Raw genomic sequence first — 10,954 nt, 5'->3', positions numbered from 1 at the left:
CATGTAAAAAAAAATGTTATTGAAGTGGTGTGGAGCTTAGTTTGCTCTGGAATGTGTTGCATTGACTTTGTAGTCCAAACCTATACAATTACTTAGAAGTATGTCTCACTGAGTTCAGTGGGATTTGCTTTCACTAAGTAGGCATAGAATTGCAGCCTTAGAACATATAAATCGTGCCTTCCTGTAATGCGAGCACAAGTCCTTATTGAAATACAAGGTGGGAGGAGTGCTATCACAGCAACCTGGATTTAGCAGGTGCACAAATTCCTATAGTGCAATAATACAAAGGCTGTTAAAGTGGCTTCTCCAGTTGAAGAATCTGCAGCCAGTATGAACAATATATTTTATTATTCACTGACCATATACTCTTCGTTTGCAACATTGTTCTGTGGACATGTCCTATGTGGAGTGAGGCAACCTTATTTCTCACTGATCAGACAGGTTATTTATTACAATTATTTATATCCTGCCTTTCAGTGTACAAATTACTCAAATGCAGCTTCCTTGAATTAGATTTAAACAAGCAATTCTAACATTGCAAGAAGAAGAAGAAGAAGAAGAAGAAGAAGAAGAAGAAGAAGAAGAAGAGGAGGAGGAGGAGTTTGGATTTGATATCCCGCCTTTCACTCCCTTTAAGGAGTCTCAAAGCGGCTAACATTCTCCTTTCCCTTCCTCCCCCACAACAAACACTCTGTGAGGTGAGTGGGGCTGAGAGACTTTAAAGAAGTGCGACTGGCCCAAGGTCACCCAGCAGCTGCATGTGGAGGAGCAGGGAAGCGAACCTGGTTCACCAGATTACGAGACTACCGCTCTTAACCACTACACCACACTGGCATCAGGGTACTTGGTGGACAGCTCAAACAAACTCTTGGGTGGGTGGGTGGCTCTGCTTGCATCTCTCTCTGTCCTAGGTTGTTTGATTTTTTTGCCACAGTACAGTTCTCTTCTCTGTGGTTTCTGCAAAGAATTAATGCGCCCCAATTCAGCAAGATACAAGTAAGCCACATACCTGCTTAAATACCTGTGTGTGTGTAACATTGCATATACAGATGGGGTGCATATTGCAGGGTGGTGGAAAATATGCCTCCCCAGGCAGTATCATACAGTCCTAATGGCCCAAATAGCACAAGATTTGCCTTTTACTGTTTGAGACTGGGTTTTGCACACAAGATTCTTAGGCAGTCATAGCTTGCCAGCTTAAGAATGAATGTGTTGAACATTAAAGAATACATGCTTGTGCACATATAAATCTACTAGTCATTCAGCAATTTATAATGCAGACTAGTTTAAACATTCATTGCCGATACTAAAAAAGTTTGTGCATTCTTCTTAGCCTTTGTTTGGACAAATGGTTTATATATCCAGTAGAGATACGAAATACTTATTTGGCGATCAAATAATTATTTAGTAGATGCCTTGTATGATCTAGCTGAGATTCCTGCCGGGGTGCCAACTCGAATAAAATATTTGGGGCGCCCAGGTAAGCCCCATCTTGCAAAATTTTGAAGACACCTGAAGGCAGCCCTGTTTAAGGAAGTTTTTAATGTTTTGATGTTTTATTGTGTTTTTAATATTCTGTTGGGAACCACCTAGAGGGGCTGGGGAAACCCAGCCACATGGGCATGGTATAAATTATTATTGTTATTATTAATCAATCTCATGACATGGCACGCACACACACCATTTGAATTCCAATGTCCATCAACTTGGGGGTGACCCCCTCAAATATTTTATTGGGGGGTAGCGAAGGGACCTCAGCCCCTAGGACTTGGGCCCCTATGATTCCTTCAGTGCAAGGAGTTGAGCTAGATGACCCTCGAGGGCATAGCTGTCAACTTTCCCCTTTTCTTGCGAGGAATCCTATTCGGAATAAGGGAATTTCCCTTTAATAAAATGGAAACGTTGACAGCTCTGCTCGGGGGTCCCTTCCAGCTCTACAATTCTGTGAACAATGGGGTACACACAGGTCCCGCTTCCTATCGCCCATTACATAACTTAAACAGTAGGGAGGGATAGATAACAATTCTGTCAGCCGTTTGCTGACCGTCGCCCTCCCAGGTTTGGGGGCATGGCAGCGGCGACGCGTGTCTGTGCTGTGAGAGGCAGCGCGCCCTGTCAGACGGCGTGGAAGGAATCTCGCCGCCTGAGGAGGGCACAGCAGCGCGCGCGCAGCGTCTGGGAAGGAGGCAGCTGGGTGGGGTGAGGGCACCTTCCACGCGCTCATCCCTTTTCTCCCGCCTCCTCGTCACTCAGGCAGGGGCGAGCGCAGGCGCGGGCGCGCGCCGAGCTCGTTCTGGTCGGAAATAGGGAGGCGAGATAGGCTCTGGAGCGCGCGCGAGCTTGCCTTGCCTTGCCTGAGCGAGCTCTCCTCTCCAAGCTCACTGGACCTGAGGTAGGAGAGAGCGAGCCCCCTGAGGAGAAAGAGACGCGCGCTCTCTCTCTCCGGCCCCCCGCCTACGACTAACTGTGAGTCCTGAGCTTCATATATATGGAGCGGCGATATATATATATATTATGGTGTCTTGAGGTGGGGTGTCTTAGCAGCGGGGCGCTCGGTAGCAACAGGGCGGCTGCCTTCGCGGGAGGGGCGGTGGGTGCGGGGTGGCTGCCTGTCACCCACCAGCGCGGGCCCCCGCGCCCAGCCCTGCCCAGCCCAGGCGCTGAGGCGACGCCGAGCTCGTCTTCCGCCGCAGCTCCCCATGGCAACTGGCCGCCGCTGTTTGCGGGGATAGCCTGGCTGGGAGCCACCCGGGCAGGAGAGAGAGAGAGGAGGGACGAGCCCCGCTCCTGGCAAACAACCCATAAAGGAACCCCCCTCGCCGTTGTCTTCCGCGCCCTGACCCCGCCAGAAAGCGGAGGGATCAGGGGAATTATATAACGGCCGTGGTCCGCAATGGGGTCACCCAGGGAAACGCGAGCAGGCGGGGAGGGGATGTCCCCGTGGGCGAGCCGGGCCGAAGAAGTCGCCATGTGTAGAGGGATGTGCCATAGCTGACGCCCAGCCAGGCATCCTGGTGGCTCCAACTCCTCCGCTTTACGGGAAGCGCGCGAGGGCTGAGGGGACTCCCGGGAGCCCCTTGGGCGTTGAACCTCGAAGGCTCTCTCCATCGAGGCCGTGTGTAGTACGTGGGGGGGGGGGGTGGAGGGGCGGGATTCCCCTCCCCCCCGACCCAGCGTTTCTTTGATGTGCGATGGCAGAGGTGGCTCTTTCTCTCGCCGTGTGGGTGTGCCTCCGTCGTGCATCTCCACGGCGAGTGACAGCCAGGCTCATTGTAGCAGCAGCAGCAGCAGCAGCAGCAGCAGCAGCAGCCCACCCTGTTTGCAGGTCACGACTCTTCTGGCGGCCACGATGGGTGTCTGGTAGGAGTTGTGGGGCCGGGTTTGCTTGCTGGGGTTGGGTGGGGGAGAGACCTTTGTGTGCTACAGGTGTGGGCCGACCCCTCCTCGGAAAGCGCCTATCACCATAGGAGCCAACTTCTAGGGGCCCCATTATTTGAGGTGCCCGCCCGCCCCCCGCCAAAGTTGATGGGCATTGCCATCCCAATGTTGTGCGTGCACCACGTCTTCTTGCGATCGATTGGGCGGGGCGGGGCTTACCTTACCACCACCTTATTCAAATTGGAGCCCCTGGCTGTCACCATCCCTCCATCCAGAGTTTGGAGCGGCGATCGTTTGCTGGTGGCCTGGATTGAGGAGTGTCTGCTGCCCCCAGCTCCTCTGCCCTGGGGCTGGGAAGGTCGGGCTGCTTGGGAAGGAGTGGCGGAGGCCAAGACGCGAGCCCCTCCTGCCCTCCTGCCGTGCTTTCTTTCCCGGCGTGTAGCTCAGCCTCTCCCACCCAGGCCGAGGTTGACAACAGTCGCCATTTCAGGCCCGCTGAAGGGGGCAACAGGCTGCCTGCTTTGCCGAGCTCTCTCTCTCTCTCTCCCAGCCAGCCAGCCACCCCCCAGTCGCCGCCAGAGGCTCCACTGCGCGCGCGCCAGGCGGAAACCCGCCTGATTTGGGCCAGGCTCCTTGCAGCCTGTGCAACTGTCTGCGTGGGGGAAAAGGAGCTGTCTATGCTGAAGCAAGCCAACGCAGCTGAGGATTAGGGTTTTAAGAGGCCCGCTCGTCTTTCCTTCCTCCTCCATCTGTGCCACGCAGATTTGATGAGTCTCGGTTTGGAGAAGGGGCGCTTTGGGGAGAAAAGCTCTTTCACAATCAATGGGTAAATGATCCACTTTGCGAAGCAGGGTTTACTTCGCTCCAAAAGAACGCATTGCCATATACAGAAATGACTAGCCAGGTGGTAGCTTCAGCGGAGTGTATATCAACTGTGTTTTTCCAGAAAATGCAATCTCATAAATGGGTCATTCAATTATTATTACTTCATCTCGCGTTCATGACCTGTCTCCTCTGCATTTCGCTCTTGAATATGTGGACATGGGTGCATGTGTATGATATCTAATGGAATGTAACGGAATAGCTATATGTTTTAATAACAGGGAAAGAAGCAAACTAAGGTGCAAAAGAATGTCAGCATTCTTGTATATGAGGGTTGTTTACAAAGCCAACTGGGATTAAAGCAAGTGGTGTGTAAACAACTGGACTTGATATGTGAAACAGGAATATCCATAGGGGGTGCTGAGGTGACTTACTGTGCTACTTTCCCTATCTTTGACACTCATTAGAAAATGTCCATGAATGCAAGCAATGCAGTGAATCTCCTGGCTACAAGTGTCAATTAACTTGGTTTTGGTCTGCTAATTTTCGGGGGAGCTGTGCAAAGTTTTGGTTCAGTGTAGAAAAAGCATGTCAACCTGAGCTCAGATTCCTGTGGCTTAGTTAACAATACACTGCTGTTTTTATATTGATTATACAGTGAAACAACTGTTTTCTTAGCTATGTTCATTCTAGGAATAACACAAATGCTTCAAGTGCAGGCTATCACCAGTAGAAGATTGAGTATGTTGTCAATTATAGCCAGGACCTAAAAGAAAGAGAGAGAAAGAGCAATTGGTTCAGAGCACCCAAGGAGTGGTTTGAACTTGTTGGTCTTGGACAGTAGACTCCCATCCTGCAGGATAAGTAGTTCTTAAAGCTGCAGGGAGCTTCGGTTTTAAGTTTGTGGAATGACACAGGTCAGGTGCTCAAAAGGTGGAGGGGGTGTATAAAAATTCCGTCAGGTGCACCTAAAGTAGTAGTTTGGATTGCCAACCCGTATGTGAAGCCTACATCTACGGATGTAGTAACTGAGTTTGGCTTGTTATTCCGTTTGGTTTCCTTCAACTACAGTATTGTTTATTTGTTTGCCACTTTGTGATTAAACATAGTCTAATCTGCATCCTCCACATGCTCTGAAATGATACGTTTTATGAAGATGTCTGTACTCATTCTGAGGTCAGGGGTCTGTTTCTAGGAAACTTCAGAGACTGAAACTTGCAATCCTGTATGCACACACTTACCTGAAAGTAAGACCCATTGAATTTGAATAGATATGTACTGAAACTTCACTGTGAAAGAAACATGTTATACTTTCATCTTTTTGTGTGCATTTTACACATAAGAGAAATAAGTAGCATGTTACTTAATATTAGTAAGGTGAGTAAAATCACACCCATCACTTTTTATTTCATATCTTTAAAGGGGCATAGGTTAAAGGGGCATAGATATGAATAATGTTTTAAATGCTATTGGTATGATACAAGTGAGAGCTGCAACAAAATGTTGCAGTATAGAGTACACCTGCTCACTACTCCAGTCAATTATGTCCTCCACAATATTCCTGTTCTCCTTACATCCAGATATGTGTGGTTTCTCCAACAGTCAGGCAACATTCCCTAGCCACAGCACTGCTCAGACTTCAATGTACTTCTGCAAACTTTGGATGTTTCCCTGTTTTTGCTGATATCTTTCTCTTCTGTGTGGATGGTGCTGTTTTAGTTGTTTAGGCAGCGGCACCAGCTTTGAACATTAGAGAGAGACTATGCCCCCCCCCCATATCTATTTTCCCAAAACTTGCTAGGAAATTAATTTGTAGCTGTGATTGCTATATGCAACCCAAATGAGTGATTTATCTGTGTTCATGGTGTTAGTACCTATAGATTGTTATCGATGCAAGCTATTTTACAGAGCAATTCATTCATCATTGTTGAAATAGTCCTTTTTAAAGCACACTATACAAATTGCAAAACGCCAGTTAAAAAAACATCCTGGGTGGAATTCAACATGGCACTTTTCCAGTTGTTCTGTCTGCACAAGCATTTCGGCTTGCCAAAATGGTATGATCCTCCATCTTCTCCCCCTGCATGCTGGTTCGCCCACGCACCCACCCCCGGCCAATTTCAGGGGGGGGGGAGGAGAGAAGGGAAGCCCCATTGCACAAGTGGAAGTCCTCATGCACAGCTTCTGCTGACGGTGCTGTTAGATGCATGTATAATTTCTGACCTATGACATAACACTAATCTCTGTAACAGGTACTAATTATCATAATCGGACAACTGAACCATATAAATCAACTGCTGGTTGATGTAAAATATCTAGGACCAAAACCATATTTGTTGCTGGTTAGCTTGCTGCCATCAGGGCCTGCGTGCAGAGTGAGATGTCACTCAACAAGTAGTGTGATCAAGTACAAAGATGGACTTACTGTTAAGCAGCATGAAGCAGCCTCTTCAGGCAGTTGATTCCAGAGGGATCACTAACTTTTGGGCTCCATCTTCCCTTCCATGTGTCATTTTTTTAAAGAAATGAGTGGGGAGAGATGTCATGTGTGACACCCTGCTCCACATATGACAGTATCTGAGGATGGCACTGCAGGAGGGATATAATCATGCCACAAAACATGACCCACAGCCTTACTTGTACAGGGGCTTCTTTGAACCTGTTCCTTCTGTATGCTGAAAGGATTTCACAGTTACTTTAGTTTGGGGGGGGGGGCACATCCCTTTTGGCTCCAGAATCTAAGTGAAATGGAAGCTGTTGCACATCTGAGAGCTTGTTATGCAACACTGGAACACATATGGAACTTTGGCTCCCAGCCACTGATTGTGAGGAAGCTAAAGCTCTTGTATTGTATTATTATTTATAAATGGATAAAACGTTCCCAATGCAAATGATGCTTAAATCGGTGCAGGTGTTACCAGTGCAGTGAACTCTATTGCATGGTCATGTATATGAATTCTTAATAATTAACTAGGTAGCCTTTATTTTTCTAACCATACATGTAACAGGAGGAAGGGAACTGATATGGATTAACTTTTAGCTTTCTTGTTGGTCTACAAAATTGAAACCACAACTCAATAGATGTGATTTCATTTTATTTAGCCCATGAAGCTTTAATCTGAGACTGAGTATAAATTTTAGGATCACCAATTATATATATATATTTTAAAAGACTGGTTAGGACTATTAAGCAGCTCAATTAAATATTCAGCAGAGCAAATCAATAGTAAATAAATCCATACTGAATATCCACTGATGGGCCATTTCTGTAATTGCTCCAAATCACTCTGTGAATTACCATATTATAGTCCTCATATTTTTGTTTTGTCAACCTGCCAAATATCTGTTTGGAGGGAGTGCAAGGAGGCTTTTAAGAGACATTAGGAAGGATGGCAGTAGGTTTTACTTTAGTTTTATTCTGCTCTGCAAATACAATTTAAAAAAACCCAGCTGAAATCCATACAGAAAAGTGTGTTTTTCAGCAGTGTAAGCTGTGGGAATAATGTAGGAGGTCATATGTACTATGCATTGAATTATTTGCTTTTCCCTTCTTGAGTGGGCAGGCAGTATTCAAAAAATTCAGCACATGTAATATAAATAACACTAATTTAAATTTTGTCAAGTATACTATCTAAAGTCACTTTGTTTATATGTTTAGAAAATGCGGATAAATACAAATTCACTTCATCAATTACCCTTCAATACATTATTTTGCAAGACTAACATGATGTCCCACGAGCTTCATAATACTCTTATATGTTGATCAGTAGGCGTAGTTTCAGGCTAGCTGTACTGCTTTCTTCAGAGGCACTGAAGACTGGCTGAGCTTTTCAGTTATTTACCTCAATAGAAAACTGAAAGGGGAAAAAGTGAACAAAGGAGGTCTGTTTTGCCTGTCCCACTTGCTGGGCTGTTGTCTTTGCCCTTTTCAGTGAAGGAGGGGGTAGAGCTGGGTCAGAGTTGAAGAACACTGAAAAAGAATTCAAGTCTCATGTCTAAATGTGAATGATAGCTTAGTTTGAGTGCAGAGTGCATTTATTGAATTGAAATTTTCGTATCTGCTGGAGCTTTACGTGACAGATGGTGATGAACCAACACATAGGAGGATAGATAGAAATGTGTTCAGCCTCTGATTAAGATGTGCAATAAAAATCTAGTTATTTGACAAGGTTATAAAAAATATTGTAGGTAGTGAGACATTCAAATGTGATTTAAGGCCAAGGCCTTGGATCCATCACACAATCAAATTTACTTATCTTGCTAAATTGTTTCGCCTACACTCTTCTTATCTTCTTCTGCCTTTCCCATGTGATTGTGCGTTGAGTACAGAGACCTATTAATCTTGATAATCAATGAATTAATAATGGGGAGCTTATTTTGCATTTTTTTTGTTTGATGTTTGACTTGGGTGACTTGACACCTAAGAACACGTGAGATGGAAATATGGTGCTTTTCTGTTCATAGTTTAAAGCAGTAAACACAATGATTACTTTAAAAAAACCTATTCATCAAGAAAATATAAATCCTCGAATTGTACACTTTTCTGTCAACACTCGAACATTTTTTTGTGGTTGTTTTTGATGCACAAGGCATGTTTTGGTCAAAACATTTTGGATGTGACAAGAGAATCTCAGTACAGGATTGGGTAGCTTCTCAAATGACCCCAGAAGTGAATTAGCAATTTAAATTGTCAATTTAACAAGCTATAATTAAGTTGGGACAACTTGTAGCTCTTCTAAGGGGCTTAGAACCCATGCAGGAGGGCTATAAATTTGAAGCCTGAGGGTTTTTTCTTAGCTCTCATTATGTGATGTTTCAGCTGGAAAATCCTGGCACTCCCGCTGGTATATGTGCTAGGAGGATAAGAGCTGATATCTTTAAATATTTATTTATTAAATTAATTAAAATGTCCTAGAGATAGCTTGTGAAGGATCTGTATAATTAGCCTGCAGAATTCACCTTGCTATATGTATTCCACCCCTTCATCAACTTTCTGTTCTAGATGTTTTATACCTAGCGGTGAGCCTAAAAACTGCTGTGGGCACATGAATATCCTTTGTGCCAAAAAATGTCAACCCAGAAGTTTGCATCCTCTTATGGGGTCCCACTCATTTACTCACTCACCCTATCTGTCTGTCTGATGGTAATGGGATGGACGTTACAGAGCGCTGCAGATGCAAAATATAAATATATTTACCTGATTAATGGATGTTAAATGAAATGAATGAAATAAAAATTATTTCCCCCAGTACTTTCATGTTGTTTGCCGGAACACTGGAGACAAGGGGTAGATTTATAGAGAATTAGATAAAGTGTTGTTTAAATAACTTCATAAATGAAAGGGCAATATTTTATTTTATTTTATGCAAGGCAAACATTCAGAAAAATTGGGTGAAATATATACTTTGGTCAACTCACCCCTCCACAGTCTCCTCCTTGCTGTGGCTACATCTTTTCATATGCTAAAAAAATGTTACTGTAGACCTCTGTTAAATAAAGCTTACTTCTTAGTTAAATTTTGAACCTCCGCTTAATGTATAATATCAGTCTTCAGTTCAGTTTTAAAACCTATAGTGTATGTTTGGAAGCATGCACATTGAGGAAGGCATGGATATACTGTACTGAGTTGGATCTCTGCATTCTTAGAGGGGCTCAAACTCTACATTCTGTGCCTGATCCACACTTGTCCTCAGAGCACTCAAACTATGGAGTTCACCACCACAAAATGTAGCAATGACCACCCACCTGGACAGCTTTAAAAGAGAATTCCAAGATAAATTATTGGAAGATAAGGCTGTCATGGTGGCTACTTGTCATGATACGTATAAGCTACTGCAAGGTTTAGAGGCACTATGCCCCTGAACACCTTCAGCAGCATCATAGAATCATAGACTTGAAAGGGACCATAAGAATCCAACCCCCCACAATGCTCTTTCTTCTGCTGGTGTTCCCATGGCTTGCTTGTGATCTTTCTATAGTGGACTAGATAGGCCTGCAGGGGTGGCCAGCAGGGTTGCCTTACGTTCTTATGGACCCAATCTCCTATGATTCTTCTATGAAGGAGATTTGATGTTTGAAGTGCTGCCGAGAGCTACGTAAACACCGTGGTTGGTATCCAGCATTCCCCTTCCACGTGCAGAACAGAACTTTCCCCTCTTCTGTTTTCCCCTGCAGCCTCCTGTGTGCCCTCAAAATCATCTCCGGGGGGTTGGGAGAATCTCTAGAAGAATCTTGGGGTGTCAAGTGAGAGGAGAGAAAGCGGAAGTCCCCTTGTGTGAACAGAGTTCCGTTCACAGAACACTGGACACAACTCTCTCTTCCTGCTGCTGTTTTCCATTCTTCTGTGGCTCTGTTTGCCGCTGCATGGATGTCCTATTGCGCCCTGCATGCCACCCCAGTTCCCCATGATGTTAGCTATGGAGAGCATTTGTTAGAGCCTTATTTCTAGAAGCGCTTTGATCTCTGTACAATTTATTCCAGTGCTGTTGCAATCTGTTGAGCTGCCTTTGATTTTTGAGGGGGGAAATCCATAAAACGTAGCTCAGCAGTAAACTTTGTCATACTGAAAATGCTGCTACTAGCCAAGCATAGCATATGCTGCTTTACCGTAAAATTCAGAAGCAACAAAATGACTAATCCCCAAACAGGATAGTGCATGGATAGTGTCAGCTGATGCTGCTTTGTGTTTGCAAAGATGCCACTGTGTGCACAGATGCTACAGTGAAAGCATTCCTTCTACGAGCCACTATGCAGC

At 45.1% G+C, this 10,954-nt stretch overlaps 1 protein-coding gene across 43 annotated transcripts in view; it reads left to right on the top strand.

The window, feature by feature from the left end:
• Positions 1–2,124: 2,124 nt before the first annotated feature.
• The window catches only part of NRCAM (neuronal cell adhesion molecule), a 138,939-nt gene continuing 130,109 nt past the window's right edge, over positions 2,125–10,954 (top strand). For 23 of the 43 annotated variants that reach the window (XM_083698965.1, XM_083698958.1, XM_083698972.1 and 20 more), the window contains exon 1: positions 2,280–2,466. The gene's annotated coding sequence lies outside the window, so the exon portion shown is untranslated. Of the gene's footprint in view, positions 2,467–3,039; positions 3,361–10,954 lie in introns of those variants that run through there. The other 20 variants (XM_083699000.1, XM_083698974.1, XM_083698996.1 and 17 more) reach the window with 9 other exon arrangements.

Source organism: Podarcis gaigeae (genome assembly GCF_964106915.1).
Source record: "Podarcis gaigeae genome assembly, chromosome: 10".
In the NCBI taxonomy this organism is placed as follows: domain Eukaryota; kingdom Metazoa; phylum Chordata; class Lepidosauria; order Squamata; family Lacertidae; genus Podarcis; species Podarcis gaigeae.
Note: the sequence above shows the minus strand (reverse complement) of the source record. Positions and strands in the feature narration are given on the sequence as shown.